The sequence below is a fragment of the Phoenix dactylifera genome, chromosome 8 (genome assembly GCF_051530095.1).
Source record: "Phoenix dactylifera cultivar Ajwa chromosome 8, Ajwa_hap1_PhDact_Kaust_v1.1, whole genome shotgun sequence".
NCBI lineage: Eukaryota > Viridiplantae > Streptophyta > Magnoliopsida > Arecales > Arecaceae > Phoenix > Phoenix dactylifera.
Window position 1 is genome coordinate 9,571,995 of NC_143197.1, and position 16,408 is coordinate 9,588,402.

Sequence of the window (16,408 nt, forward strand, 5' to 3'; positions counted from 1 at the left end):
CCGACTTCTGTAAACGTTTTCCGGCGACTCTTCGTGTTGAAGTCGAACCCGGGAGACGGAGAGTGGCTCTATATTACCCTTCGGGCGGGTCGGCCACTCTTCCAGGGCGCTCCTTCGTCCATTCACGAGTGGAAGAAGAAATTCTTCTTTCTGGGCTCCGAACGGACATGGGGGTTTGACCCTAGGTGGAGGCCGATCCGACTCAGGTCCGTCAATAAAGTCCCCAAGCTTTCTACGTGCGAGCAGGGGATCCTCGACACCGTTCGCAGCCTCAGGGACGGTATTCTACTGAGCGGCCTCATAAGTGAGGACGCTCTAGTGAATGTTGGCCTGAGCTCGGCGCGTCCTCAGGGTAAGGGTAACAATAGAAAGTCGCTTTTTATTCTGCTATTATTCTGCGTTCTAATCCTGCTCGCCCTTGCAGATATCGCGAAAATGGTGACCAAGAGCGAGGTCTTGTACGCCCGATTTCAAAAGAGGGCGGCCGAGCTCGCGGGGGAGCCGACCGAGCCGAAGAAGAAGGCGAAGGTCTCGGTGACCACGGCGGCCGAGACGGGCGCTCCCAGCACCGCGCATTCCGAGGCGGGTCGGAGGGAGGGCCTAGGCTCCAGGGGCGCGAGCTCCGGTGGGGCTACGATAGCGTTCCCATGTCCGGCGCCAATTTCACAAATTCCTGGTCGGCAGGAAGCCCCGATCGCCGACCAGGGAGGGAGGAGTCCTTCGGCGGGTTTGGTGCTTGCGCGCCCCGCCCCAGCTTTGCGGCAGTCAGATCGGCCGCCTGTCCGACCCCAATTCCCCAGTCCCGAGCCGGGGAATAGTCAAGGGGCTACGGGGTCGGCTCCGCCCAGGCCAGCCGAGGCCGGCCTTCCGGGCTCGTCGGGCCCCCGGGAGCGGGTGCCTTACGCTCCCGGGTGGGCGGTTTTCGAGGGCGACTCGGCCCTCGATAACCCCCAGGTAGCGCGCGAGGTTCTTCGGGTCGCGCTGCTCCCGGCCGACCAGGCCAAGATCCGGTCCATGAATTATGGCGCCTTCATGGACTCTGCCCTTTGCTCTGCCGTCCGGGTAAGTTCATCTCTTCGTTCGTGCAACTATATTTGTGCAAGTTTTATTTTAAATTCGTTTCTCACATCCCTTTTTTACAGCATCTGCACGAGACGGAGACGCTGATGCATATAATCCAGGATTATCGGGAGCGATCCAGAAGGCATCAGCGGGGGCACGAGGAGGCCGAGGCGAGGCGTCTTGCGTCCGAGGCCGAGCGCCAGGAGCTCCAAACAAGAATGGGGGCGGCCGAGGACGAGGTTCGGGCTCTAACCGCCGAGCTCGAAGAGGAGAAGGGCGTGCATGCACTTGCCAGATCTGAAGTGCGCGCTGCGGAGGCTCGTCTGGCCGAGGCCGAGTCGGCGCTTGCCAACCGCGAGCAGGAGGCTCACCTCAAAACCCAAGAGCTCGAGGCCCGTTTGCTCGACGCACAATCTTTGCTCGTTGATCGCGAATGGGAAATAAAAAATTTGGAGCGGAAGGCCGCCTACCATGAGGCTCGGGAGCAGGAGGCTAGGGAGCAGGCCCAAGACGCCGTTAAACTCTTCCGTGAATCGGAAGAGTTTCGCGACTTACTGGAAGAGGAAGGCATGAACGGGCTCATCCAGGGCTTCAAAGACTTCCGCAACCAACTACGGCGGCTTCTTCCAGACTTCGACCCTAACCTGCTTCAACCAGGAGCGGGGGTCGAGGAGTCCGAGGCGGAGGCGGAAGCTCTGGCATCTGACGGGGCTGACCAGGAGGGCCCGGCCGAGGCGGGCGAGGCTGCTCCTGAGGTTGCCGAGGCTACTGAGGTAGAGGCCTCGATCGCGGAGGAGCCAGCCGTTCCTGAAGTCGCCGAGGACAGTAGGGCTGAGCCTTAAAGTTTTTCGTTTTTCTTTTTGTAAAATGGGATGACCTCCATACTGTTGAGGCCGAGCCCGAGCTTTGTACTTAGCCTACGGGCTCCTTTAAATGAAAACCTTTGAATAGATATTTTTTCGTAACTCGCAATTGGCTTGTGTTTTGATCTTCGGTAGACCTAGGTTTCTTAACTTGGATCCGCTTTAGGTTCCAAGGACTTGGGCTCTGTAACCCCAATTTTGTCCGCTATGCAGTTAGACCTGCGTTCAAGTTTGGCATATTTGTCTAGTCCGAGCTTAGGTATGAATTTTCGCTGCTCGGACCTTCGACCAGTGATATCGCGATGCTTATGTCTAGGATACGCTTAGGCTCGGCAAGCCTTTTCGAGCTTAGCTCAGAATTCGGCCGAGCCCCAGGACCAAAGGTCACTAAGCTCGAACTTTATTCGAACTTCAAACTCGGACCTTAGGTTGCCGAGGCGGATTGTCGGACTTCTTTCGACAACCGAGTCGATGTCCCGAAGCTCGGGATGAGGATTCATCGAGCTGCCGGTAAAAACTAGGCTATAGCTCGCTATCGAACAGTGCATGTGGGACGGGTGAGGCCGAGCAATGATTGGCCCGACCAGGTACCTCGACCTGGTCGGGGTTTCATTCAGGTAATTAATTAATCAGGAATGAAGCAAATGAAATAATGTAAAGACATTAATTGAATGGATACCTGGTACCATGAGCGTCTTATGCCAAGGCTGTGAACTTCGCCTGGCGATTTTGAGGATGCTCTTCTCCTCGGAGTCCGTTCTTTGGGGACGCCGGCATAATAGAAGCCAATTGCCATCAAAGATTGTTGCCTATCACGGATCTTTCACTGATCACGAACAAGAGATCGTGCCGAGCTCGATGTTTGATGGAGATCGAGATCGAGCCGAGCTCGATGTTTGGTGGAGATCGAGCCGAGCTCGATGTTCGATGGAGATCGAGCCGAGCTCGATGTTCGATGGAGATCGAGCCGAGCTCGATGTTCGATGGAGATCGAGCCGAGCTCGATGTTCGATGGAGATCGAGCCGAGCTCGATGTACGATGGAGATCGAGCCGAGCTCGATGTTCGATGGAGATCGAGCCGAGCTCGATGTTTGATGGAGACCGCATCTCGAACTCACGAACTCACGAACTCACGAACATCTTCAGGGAGACCACGTAGGTGCTCCGTCATCCCGAAGTATCGGGGCATCCCGACCGTAGTCAAGGTATTTGATGGAGATCGAGCCGAGCTCGATGTTTGGTGGAGATCGAGTCGAGCTCGATGTTTGGTGGAGACCGCATCTCGAACTCACGAACTCACGAACTCACGAACATCTTCAGGGAGACCACGTTGGTGCTCCGTCATCCCGAAGTATCGGGGCATCCCGACCGTAGTCGAGGTATTTGATGGAGATCGAGCCGAGCTCGATGTTTGGTGGAGATCGAGCCGAGCTCGATGTTTGGTGGAGATCGAGCCGAGCTCGATGTTTGGTGGAGATCGAGCCGAGCTCGATGTTTGGTGGAGACCGCATCTCGAACTCACGAACTCACGAACTCACGAACATCTTTAGGGAGACCACGTAGGTGCTCCGTCATCCCGAAGTGTTGGGGCATCCCGACCGTAGTCGAGGTATTTGATGGAGATCGAGCCGAGCTCGATGTTTGGTGGAGATCGAGCCGAGCTCGATGTTTGGTGGAGATCGAGCCGAGCTCGATGCTTGACGCTCCAAGGTTTCGTCAAGGCGTCTGGCTCCGCTTTATGCTGATTGACGAGCCGAGCCAGGTGCGGAGATTTTCAGAACTCCAGCTTCGTGGAATGGGAGTCCCATCGAGAGACTCCAGCTTGTAAGTTCCGGGCCGCCGGACGCGTGTGACTCGGTAAGGTCCCTCCCAATTTGGAGCCAGTTTCCCTTGCTCAGTTGGTCGGGAGGCCTCGGCTCTTCTAAGGACGAGGTCCCCTGCTTTGAAAGATTTAACTTTGACCCTGGCGTTGTAGTACTATGCTGTCTTTTGCTGGTACCTCGCCATGCGAACTCGGGCGGCCTCCCTTGTTTCCTCGATCAGGTCCAGGTTGTTCCTGAGCTGTGAGGAATTGGAGCTGGCATCATGGTGTTCTACCCTCGGAGAAGGGAGTCCAATTTCCAACGGGATGACAGCTTCCGTTCCATATGTTAAATTGAAGGGAGCCTCGCCGGTGGGGACACGAAATGTGGTCCGGTAAGCCCACAGGACATTGTATAGGTCTTCGACCCACTGTCCTTTAGATCTGTCGAGCCTGGTTTTGAGCTCCTGCAAAATAGTACGGTTTGTTACCTTGGTTTCTCCGTTCGTCTGGGGGTGCGTGACCGAGGTGAAGCGGTGGTCGATGTCGAGTTTGGAGCAGAACTCTCTAAAGCGGAGGTTGTCGAACTGGCGGCCGTTGTCTGATATGAGGATGCGGGGGAGCCCAAATCTGCAGATTATTGACTTCCAGACAAAATTCCGCATCTTCTGCTCGGTGATCCGGACGAGTGGCTCGGCTTCCACCCACTTGGTAAAATAGTCGATGGAGACGACTAGAAATTTCCTTTGCCCGGTAGCCAGAGAGAATGGTCCCAGAATGTCGATTCCCCACTGGACAAAAGGCCAAGGGGAGCTGATGGAAGTCAACGGAGCCGAGGGTCGGCGTTGGACATTGGCGTTTCTCTGGCATCGGTCGCATCTTTGGACGAAGTCCAAAGCATCCTTCTGGAGTGTCGGCCAGTAGTATCCTTGGCGCAAAATCTTATAGGCCAATGCTCGTCCTTCCAGATGATTTCCACAAATCCCTTCATGGACTTCACGCATTGCATAGTCAGCCTCTGTCGGGCGGAGACATCTGAGGAGGGGAGAGGTGAAAGATCTTCGATAAAGCTTTTCCTCGTGCAATGCGTACCAGGTGGCGGAACGCTTTACTCGGCGAGCCTCACGTTCATCACTGGGGAGGACTTCGTCTTGCAGATAGCTGATGAGCTCGTCCATCCAGCTTGGCTCGTACTCGATGCAAAGGGCCTACTCGGGCTCCTCCGTACTGGGTTTTTGGAGATACTCCAGTGCCACCGTTTTGGGGAGCTCGCTCATGCGAGAGGACGCCAGCTTTGACAGCTGGTCGGCCCTAAGGTTCTCTGACCTGGCGACATGTTGGATGTGGAAAGAATTCAAGGTCGAGGTGAGATCCCGTACCTTCCGAAGATATTCCTGCATTGTGAGGTTTCTGGCTTCGAAGTCACCCAGGATTTGGTTGACGACGAGCTGAGAATCGCTGAAGGCCCTCAGGTCCTTCACTCCTAGCTCTCTGGCTAACTTGAGCCCAGCAACGAGTGCTTCGTATTCCGCCATGTTGTTGGAAGCAGAAAACTCGAGGCGTAAGGCTTGTTCGACAACCACCCCCTCCGGACTGGTGAGGATGAGACCCGCTCCGCTACCCCCCGAGTTTGAAGAGCCATCGACATGCAAAGTCCATGCCAAACTCGGGGTCTGCTCTGTTGGCGTAGGCTCAGGTTCGGGCTCGGCCTCGTCCGGTATGGTGCACTCGACTATAAAGTCGGCGAGTGCCTGCGCTTTAATCGCCGGTCTGGGTCGGTACTCGAGGTCAAATTTTCCAAGCTCGACGGCCCACTTGGTAATCCGGCCTGCGCGGTCTGATCTTTGCAGGATCTGCTTTACTAGCTGGTCGGTCAGCACGGCCATTGTGTGGGCTTGAAAATAGGGTCGGAGCCTCCGAGCTGAGATAACCAAGGCATAGACAGTCTTCTCCAGCTTGGAGTATCGGGTCTCAGCATCCCTCAAGACCCGGCTGGTGTAATATACTGGCTTTTGGAGCTTGCCCTCCTCCCGAACCAGGACCGAGCTCACTGCTACAGGGGAAACAACTAAATAAAGGTAGAGGAGTTCACCCTGCCGAGGCTTTGTGAGCAGGGGAGGGGAAGCAAGAAGGTGCTTGAGCTCTTCAAAAGACTGCTGGCACTCGGCCGACCATAGGAAGTTTTTTGGCTTCTTAAGAGTCGCAAAAAATGGAAGACAGCGCTCGGCCGATGGGGAGATGAATCTTCCGAGAGCTGCAACTCGGCCCATAAGCCATTGTACCTCTTTGACTGTCCTCGGAGGCGTCATCTCCTGGAGCGCTCGGATCTTTTCAGGATTGGCCTCGATTCCCCGCTGCATAATGATGAAGCCAAGGAATTTGCCCGAGGTGACTCTGAACACACATTTGGCTGGGTTGAGCTTCATTTGGTACCTTCGGAGTGTGGAGAATGCTTCATCAAGGTCGGTCACATGGTCTTGCGCCATCTTGCTTTTCACCAGCATGTCATCAACATAGACCTCCATGTTTCAGCCTATTTGGTCTTTGAAAATCCAGCTGACCAGCCTCTGATAAGTTGCTCCGGCATTCTTTAAGCCGAATGGCATTACCTTGTAGCAGTAGGTACCCCCGTCGGTGATGAAGGCCGTCTTTTCTTCATCTTCTGGCGCCATACGGATCTGGTTGTATCCGGAGAAGGCGTCCATGAATGCCAACAGCTCGTGCCCCGAGGTGGAGTCCACAAGCTGGTCGATGCTGGGGAGTGGGAAGCTGTCCTTTGGGCAGGCTTTATTCAAGTCGGTGTAGTCCACGCACATGCGCCATTTCCCACTAGCCTTCTTGACGAGGACCACGTTGGCGAGCCACTCCGGGTAGGATATCTCCCGAATGAAGCCATCCTCAAGAAGTTTGTCAACCTCCTCGGCTGCTGCTCGTTGTCGTTCAGGGGCGGCGCCTCGCTTCTTTTGTCGCACGGGCTTGCAGGTTGGCTTTACTTGGAGCTGGTGGACCATGATCTCTGGATCTATCTCCGGCATATCCGCGGGCGACCATGCGAAGACATCCATGTTGTTCCGCAAGAAGTTGACGAGGCGATCCCTTTCGCGATCATTGAGGCCGGAGCCGACCTGCACGGTTAGCTCGGGAAAGTTTTCGTGCAAAGGAACTTGGATTAGTAGCTCACCGGGCTCTACTCGATTCTTCTGAGGACCGACCCGTGCCTCCAGGGTTTTAGCTGAAGGCTGGTCGGTTGCTGGGGCCGGCACCTCGGCCGGTCGCTTCGCCTCATGGGTCGCCATGTAGCATCGTCTCGCTACCGCCTGGTCCCCACGAACTTCGCCAACTCCTTGGCTGGTGGGGAATCACATGAGCAGGTGGCGAGTTGAGACCACTGCTCAAAGGGCGTTGAGACCTGGTCTTCCAAGGATGGCATTATAAGTTGAGGGCAGGCGTATCACAAAGAAGGTCATTCTCACGGTACTTTCCCGGGGGGCGAGCCCGACCGTGACCAGGAGATCGACCTCGCCCTCCACTGGGACCGAATCCCCAGTAAATCCGACCAACGGAGCATTCATCCTCCGTAGTTGCTCCTCTGTCATCCCCATTTTACAATAGGCATCAAAATACAAAACGTTCGCCGAGCTTCCATTATCGATTAAGATGCGTTTTACATCGAATCTATTCATAACCATAGAGATGACCACAGCATCATCGTGGGGAGTTTCGACTCCCTCCAAGTCATCATCGGAGAACGAGATGGCTTCCGAGGCGCGTAGGCGCTTTGAGGAGGTTCCTTCCCCTGAAGCTTCTCCAACCGAGGCCCCGCCTTGGATGGTATTGATGGTGCCGGCGATGGGCCTGTTGGCATTTGAATCTTCAGGCTGTGCAGCTCTCTCCGCCGGCCTCTTTTCTTCACGCCGGCCTCGCACAAATCGATCGAGCACCCCTCGGCGGATGAGCGCTTCGATCTCATTCCAGAGCTGAAAACAATCCTCCGTATCATGGCCATGATCCCGATGGAAACGGCAGTACTTCCGGGGATCACGCCGGGCTCCGGGATCTCGTCTTGGAGGCGGGGGCCGGAAATAATCCCGACCCTCAATCTCCATGAGGATTTCGGCCCGAGGAGCAGTAAGGGGAGTGTAGTTTTCATATCTCCCTTCGGGTGCACGGGCCCGTGGTGGAAACCTCGGGCGGAGTGGTGACCTCTACTGAGGCGGTCCCCGTAGTCGGGGTGGACTCTTCAGACGGGGTGGATTCTTGGCTCGGCGCGAGGACGGGCTTCTGGGCTGGCCACGCTCCTCGCGGCGTCTTTTCTGTTTCTTGGAAGCCTGCTCGGTTCCGCTCCGCCTCATGGCCACGGCTTCCTCAGCCTTCGCGTACTTCCACGCCCGAACCAGCATCTCAGTGAGGTCCGCAGGGAAATTCTTCTTGATAGAGAAGAGGAACCTATAAGACCGGGCTCCAGTCTTTAGTGCCGACATGGCGATTAACTGGTCGAGCTCCCGGACTTCCCATGTTGCGGCGGTAAATCGGTCCAAATACTCCCTGAGGGACTCTCCCTCCTTTTGTTTTATGTCAAGGAGGGAGTCCGATGTCCGCCGCTGGGGCTGGCTGGCGGCAAAATTGCTGGCAAACTGCCTGCCGAGCTGCTCGAAGGAGGAAACGGTACTCGACTTCAGCCCGGTAAACCAAAGCCGGGCTGGTCCTCGGAGCGTTGCTGGAAAAGCTTTGCACAGCATGGCCTCCGAGGCTCCCTGTAGGGCCATTAAGGCCCGATAACTTTTCAGGTGGTCAAGGGGTTCGGTCCTGCCGTTGTAAGGCTCCACCTGGGGCATCTTGAACCGTGGCGGGACTGGCTCGTCTTCAATCTGCTGGGAGAAGGGGGACTTCGTGGTGAACTCGAAGTCACTGTCACGTCCCGATTTTCTTCCGTGGAGTGCCTGAATCTGGCGCTCCAGCTTCTCGACCTTCTTGTCGAGCTCATCATTCTGGGGAATCGCTGCAGCGGTCCACTCCGGTGCAGGTTGCCCTGGAACTGACTCAACCTCCGAGGGTTGTGGCCAACCACCAGGGCCTCTAACTGGATGTTCTCTCCAGGGGGAGGCCTGGACTTGAGAGTCCTGACCTCGAAGGGGGAGTCCGTTTGTAGGAGGCACCGGCTGAACTGGGGCCGGAGGGAGCGGTGCCGTCGGGATGCCCCTGGGTTGCAAGCCTTGGACAGCGGTGGCCAAGGCCTGCACCTGTTGCACCAGGGCATCGAACTGCTCCGGCCGAACTGGAGGAGTTGACTCGGCCGGAGGCGGCGAGTTCTGGACAGAGTGTCCAGGACTGGGTGGAGGACGTCGAGAGGCATTGGAAGCTCCCTTACTTCTCAGTTTCATGGCCGCAACTCGGGCCCTTCCTCTAGCGCCAACTGTTGCTGGAAATTGGACCCGGGGGCGACCGCGAGCCGAGAGGGGAGGAGCTCCGCTGCTGGAACAATAGGTGGCGGCGCGTCGGCTGGTGGCGTCCTCCTGGAGGATCCTGCAAAAAAGTCGGTGGCCGGGATCTCCGGCGCCGGCCCTCCAAAGCTTAAGTTAGAGGGGGCTAGTATATGAGTGGAGTGAAAGAGGAGAATATTGGTTCCTGTGTGTCTTCTTTTTTTTCTTTCCCCCCAGGTTCTCTTTTATAGAAGGATATTATGTTACCTGAGAGGTGACGGGGTAGATTGTCTCTTTGTGATAATTGGGCACGATCATGCTCATTAATGGCGTTGTGGAGAATAAGACTGGATCAGACCGGAGTCAGCGAATTGTCATGGTTGATCGGACCTGTTGGAGTGGTTGAACCGCCGGCCATGGTGGGCCTGGGGTTCGTAGATGGCAAGTGCATTGATTGCTGAGTGAACCGGTGATCAGGGAGAGCCATACGCTTTGATGGTCCAGTGATCCGGAGATCATCTTGAGCCGTGTTCATTTAATGGTTGAGTGCATCGGAGGCCCGCAGGGGTCACATGCATTAATGGTAAGGCGTGCCGAAGGCCTGCGGAGGTCACGTGCCTTAATGGCTTGAGGACGGTAACAGAGTACGGTGGAGTCGGGTATCTAGTTGTCAGATCCTCTAGAGGATTAGGCGGGGGTTAGATATTTGGTTAAGGCATGGGCTCGGCACGGGTGCCGAGCCGTGCCAGTTGCTCAGCGGGGTGTCTCTAGTTTGAGCGCTCCTTGGTCGGGCGCCTTTCCGGTCGGCACTCCTTGGTCGGGCGCCTTTCTGGTCGGGCGCATTTCTGGTCGGCGCTCCTTGGTCGGGCGCCTTTGAGCTGGCATGACTTGGGTTTTCCCCCCAACAAGTTGACATTATGCTATCTAAATCAATAACTACATGGATCAAATGGACTGTGAAATTCATCCTGAGCTTGCAATTACAAGTTAATCAATCAAGGGGCAATGAGTTTTGATCTTTATCCACCCATTATTATCGGTTGTTCTTGTTGTTGCTGCTGTTGTCTTGTTTGATTAAGAAATCAAATTGTTTTCACAAGGTTGGATCTCCTTCCTCAGAAGTTAGGACTCAGAAGACTCTTCTATCAAACTAACAAAAAAAATCGCAGCAAACAAAGTCGAACTAGCTGACTTATGTTGCAGCCAAATTTCCCCATCCTCTAGTTTGAGCAAATGAAACATTATGGAAGAGACACCTACCCAGTATGATTCCCAATTATTGATACTATATTTCACTAGTGACTAGCTGTAACATGGCAATGCTTCTGATAATTTAAACTTAAAAAACATCCTCCAAGTAAACATTCCTTGAATATGTTGTTTTTTTTCCCCTGTGCAATAGAAACCAATACACGAAAGTTGCAACCAATTTTTTACCTCCTAGTTTAGGCCATAAGATACTAAGTTGGAATCAATTAAAGAAGCACACAAGGTCTGCCACCTTCCTACCTCTTTCCCCAACAAACATTTATTCTAAAACTAAAGAAATCATAGGTGGGTTATCATCATCCTTTCTTCTTCTTCTTCTTCTTTTAGAGTATTCATGTTCATCTGCAACATACATAAGGAGTTGGTATTTAGTATTCCAAACTAACAAACAAATTTGAAGTCTTCAGTGAGAACACAGCCAATGTGTTTGTATAAGGCCAGTGGATTGGAATGTAGTGCAAGTAAAGAGTCATAATAAACTATTCAGTCAGCAGAGACGGCACATTCTCGGACAGCTCTGGGAGCAGTTAGTTCTAGTACTCTTGATGAATGAAATCTTCTGTCTCTGAACTGGCATTTCTAGTCGTCGCTTTTAGATCTCTGCATGTCAAAAGAGAAGGCTCACAGGTCACCTTCTTAGAATGTCTATATTTCGGGTGGACTTGGTCTTAAAGAATGCAGATCCTTGGTCTTAAATTATAGTTTCGGAATTGAACTCAGAAGGGATGAATACATTTAACTCCAATCGTTTAATTTTCAATCTTCTGCATTGCATGGTCAAAAAAATATGACGACTTCAAAAGTTATGGATGGTTGTCAGAATTGAGTGAACTTAGGCACTCAAATACAAGATAAATTTAGCATTTTGGCCTTTAAATCAAGTATATATATTTCCTTCCTCTTCTCGTTAACTTTGCACCCCCTCCATTAGCATTAACTTTCCCTTCATCATCATGCTAATACGACGAAATTTTGAAGCATTTTCTCGATAATTTTAACAAGAGTACACCAACATATGGTCTGGTTCGATGTCGGTTCGGTAAACTAACATTGCCATCTGGCTTTGCAAAAATTAAAACAAGAGATGCTTCATAAATATAATAAAGGATTGTACCGAGGACAATTACTTTATGTGTAATAAGTTTCAAAATAAAACCATATGATCCAGAGCCTATTTAAGATATATACTTTGGTCCGGTGGGTCAGCACGTCGGCTAATCGCCATATTTTTACTCACATGTTAGGTGCTTGTACATATTATAATGATATATAAATCGTGATGGACATGATTCTTCGCAAACTATATGATGATGCTTGTGGAAGATACTACCACAAACTTGTTCACTTTATTCCATATAATTGCAGTGAGGGCTTGGCTTCCACTCTCTCATATCACCTGAGGCCACTTGATATTAAAAGAGGACTCTTGTTTAGAGTCCAGTCCAAGCTTTAAGGCCGTTTTATTTGATTGTTTTCATGCATCTCTTTTGTTTTGGCTTTAAGAATTGTAATAGAAGGCAAGAAAGAGATGGGGGTATTTGGGGTTGTTATGGTATGTACTTGGGGGAGGCAGCAGCCCCAAGTATATTTTCCACTATAATGTCTGCATCATGATGAGGTTGGGACTTGGGAGTTTTACTCATTGCAGCCAACTGTTCCACGCAATAATTATTAAAATTTTCACATTTCTAAATCATTAGGACATTGGTTGGGAGGTCCCATCTTTCCCTTTCCTCCACCTTGCAGAAAGAATTCCTTCTTTGAATGTGATTAATGTGCTAATGAAGGTGGCTCAGGTAGTACGGGTCCAAATCAAAATCTAGTCTGCAATATGGATTCTATTTAATGGGTTTACTTAACAAATTTGTGTTAGATTAGGTTAAACCCTTCTCCAAAGTTTTCTTAGGGATGTAAAAACAGGTCTAGCCTGGCCTGACCGCATTTTATACGAATGCTCGAATTAAGATCTAAGATAGATTCGAACACTAACTATTTATTAAATTTAGCTGAAATTAGCTCCGGCTCAAAATATGGATTAGGCTTAAGATTAGGTCTCATCCTCGTGGACAATAATTGCATTGGTGGCGATTAGCAAATTGAAATTTAATCCTGAGCATGAAAATAAAGGTTTTTGATTGACCGGCGGGACGTCTTTTCTTCCCTTTTTCCTTGTAGTATAGTAATTATTGTCCATGTTTGGCCTAGCTTAGAAAAGCTTGGGAGGCCATTCCAGTTGGCAGGTTGAATCTAATTTGTGACCTACCCAGACACCTAGGCTTACGTCTTGAGTCAATTATATGAATTCAAAGCGATGTCCATGTTTCACCATCCATGTGGCACATGTTCAAATCATTTTCTTATGTCTTAGGTGATTATATATTTTATATAAAAAAGAATTTCTAATGCTAAAGAAAAGGAAAGTGCAAGGCGGCAGGGCATTAAAATATTAACGTTAGTTAAGGTGACCTTTTCCATGCAATTGTATTGGACTTGAGAAGCTTCCAAGATTAGGCTTAGGGGAAGAAAATGTGGCTCGTGGTCACTGGTCAGGCACTCCAACCTACCTATCGTATTTATAGGCAAAAAAAAAGTTTGCTTAGTTCTCTCACAATGTCAAGCATGACAGCCACTTTGAAAGGTGTCTTTGAGCTGTGTTTGAGAACCCAGCAACAGTACTATTTTTAACATTTAGCAAATGCGCATGGTAGGTTGATGAACCAAGGAGTGTTTTCAAAGATGCGAAGGAGTTAGTTCGTTTAAAGCTGCCAACCTTTTGTCGTCATGTTGGCATTTGACTAGTTACCTAGTTTGTCCACACAAATTTATGCAGGTCACTTAAGGCCACGTCTGTCGATGTAGTTGATGGAAGAGACTTCCAAGTGAAAAGAGTTTAACAGATTTACAGTACAAACTACAAAGAAAGGCCCTCCCGAGAAGACGGGGAAGAATCTTTGACAATCCGGGCATATGGTAGAGTTTGATAAGTATAACAACCTAGAATTTTGCACCAGAATTTTGCACAAAATAGCTAATCGAAAAAAATTATTTAAGTTTTTTGATTATGTATAAATATTCAAGATCTATGCAATGAATAACCGATGTGAGACTACATACACGCTCGCACGGATCCTCACATACTCCTCTCATTTAAGCCCTGACGTTCTTATCAGGCTAAGGGTTCAAATCCATTCAAATCTAATCACAAGCACCACGATCGGCCTATGGTCAGCCCCAATGAATCTGTGCTATAGTGTCCTCTAGTCCACATAGATTTTAGATCAGGTCCGCTCTAATACCATTTGTAATAATTCAGGATCTCATCCAAAATTGCTAGTCAGAAGGTATTGTTTGGATTCCTTGATCTTGTATAAGTACCCAAAATCTACCCATTGAATAACTAATGTGGGACTAAACACATATTTCAAGAACGAAAATATCTTAAGGGGAGGGGGGAAATGTAATAGCCAATTTTTTTTCGACTAATGGGCCGGCCCGAGAGGATCAATCGAGCCCTTGTTGCTCGCGATTGGGAGAAGGAGAAGACTCCCGACTGGAGTCTTCTTCCTCCTCCATTATCGCCGGACTCTGGGAGTTCTAGAGCGATCTAAAAACCAGCCACAAACCCTAGGAATCATCTATTTAAGGCCTTTTCCTTTGAGTTTGAGTTTGACCATCGAAATCACCAAAGATCGTCATCGATTCTAAGCATATTTTCTGAGGTTCTTCCTCCGATTTTCATAAGAAAGAGTCGCTAGAACGCCTCGCCGAACTGAGATAAGAGTAGTTCATCTTCTTCTCCTCCTCCTTTAATGTTTTAGGCCTTCATTCCCTTTAGTTTGAGCCGGCAATCGCCGGAACTTCTTCCAAAATAAGGCACCCCTGTTTCGATCTTCTTCCACCGAATTTGACCGATCTTCCAAAATCGCCGGAATTTGCCCTCTGTTGCCCGCCACCGCGACCATGCCGAACCACCACGACACAACCACCAGGTGCCCCCTTTCTCTTCTATTTTGCCAAGAAAGAAGAAAGAAAAAAGAAAAAGAAGAGTAATAAAGAAAAGAAGAAGAGGAGGAGAGAGAGTCATCTCTCTCTTTCTCGCTCTTGTTTTCTCTCTTCTTTCTACTTTCTCTCTCTTCTCTACTTCTCTCTTTAGAAGATATATGGAACCCAGCATCGGATTTTGTCGACTTGATCTATGAACCCAAGTTGACCACTTGTAAAGGGCCCTAATCTGCCCTAGTGTCCAGATCACCTAGTGGACCGATCCCCCGACCTTATCAAGTGTTTATGGAACCCATTGATGATGAATTATATTAAACAACCTTGGCTCTGATCGAGTCTATGCCCTATAATTTATTGATCGAATCGTCCAGGCCTGACCCACAAGAATCGTCGAATGCTATAATCTAACTAATTGACCTTGTTTTTTATTATTTTAATTCAATTACAATCGTCAAACAAAAATTAATTTTGCTTTCAATATTTTAAATAAGGTTAACTGGATTGTCAAGTCAAGTTTGACGATCTAATATAAAAAAGGTAAATAAATCTGACACTTCTTATTTTTTCAATTTTTTCTTATTTTTTGGTATTATGAAAATATAAAACTAGTATTAAATGTTGATGATTTCCTATTTTCTTAAAATTAAAGATCAAGCATATGATATTATGAAACTCATGATTTATTGCAAAATAATTGTTTTACCGTTAAGCACTATTTATGAACTACGAACTCCATATTTATGAAATTTGTATTTTTGTTATGAAAATAATAATTTCATAATTATTCTACTGTTAAATACTTATTTATGGGTTACAAACTCTATAAAGCTATTTTTGTTTTATTCATGTATAATTCAAGAAAATATGATTTAAGAATCAATTGTTTTAAGAACTATGAGAAAAAGGCTCTTAGAAAGCTATGTATGGTCTATGAAAGTAGGATAGATCGATATTCAGTTCCACATGACCCTATCAGCGGATAATAGTAATTAGCATACACAAGAGGCGACCAGGACTCGATCAGAGCCAAGGTCGTTTTACAGAATTCATCATCAGTGGATTCGATAGACACTTGATAAGGTCGGGGGATCGGTCCAGTAGGCGACTCGGGCATCAAGGTAGATCAAGGCCTTTTACAGGGAGTCAACTTGGGTTCGTAGATCAGGTCAACAGGACGACCCGATGTTGGGTTCTATAGATATCTAGAGAGAGAAAATAAAGAGAGGAGAGAGAAAGTAGAGAGGAGAAAGGATCTGATGCTAGGTTCCATAGATCTCTAGAGAGAGAAAGTAAAGAGAGCCGACCCATTAGCCCTAAAAAATACCGGCTATTACTAAGTGCATTCTTGGTGGTTCTTTTTTGAATTTGCTTTTCACTTAAAATCAATAGATCCATACGTTGGATATGCCTTCGAGTCACGGAGCTAATTAAGAAGAGATGACTCATCGAGCTTATTGCTGATCCAAGAGTTTACAAGAATTTGGATATGAATCCAAATTTTTCCATATTATACAATTCAGGCAATAGGCCAGGTTCAGACCAGGTCGAACATGCTGCAGCTCACACATGCCCAAATCCGATCGAAACCCAATGCCTGATTTCTTTCAACCTGAACTCCGTGCACATTATTAGCGATATAAATAAGAGAAAATTAGTTGGACCGTGCTAATCCTACTGGCAACGATCAGCCGGGACAAAACAGGTTAAACATGCAAGCAGAATGATTGATTTGTTGTCAAGATTTGAAACATCTGAGACGCTTCAAAAGTCATCGATGATAAAATGCATTTGTTTATGTCTCGCGATTCTACACTACTGAAATTATGAAGAAAACAAAGCTAGAACTAGATATCCTCATCTCAAACCAGACATCAGGTTTTATCCAGTACATTAAAAGGAACCGAAACAAAGACTAATAAAAAAATTGAGAGCTCAGCAGCCATTCTGTATGCTAGACAATTTGAGCTGTGCATATAACTTATTTCGGGAA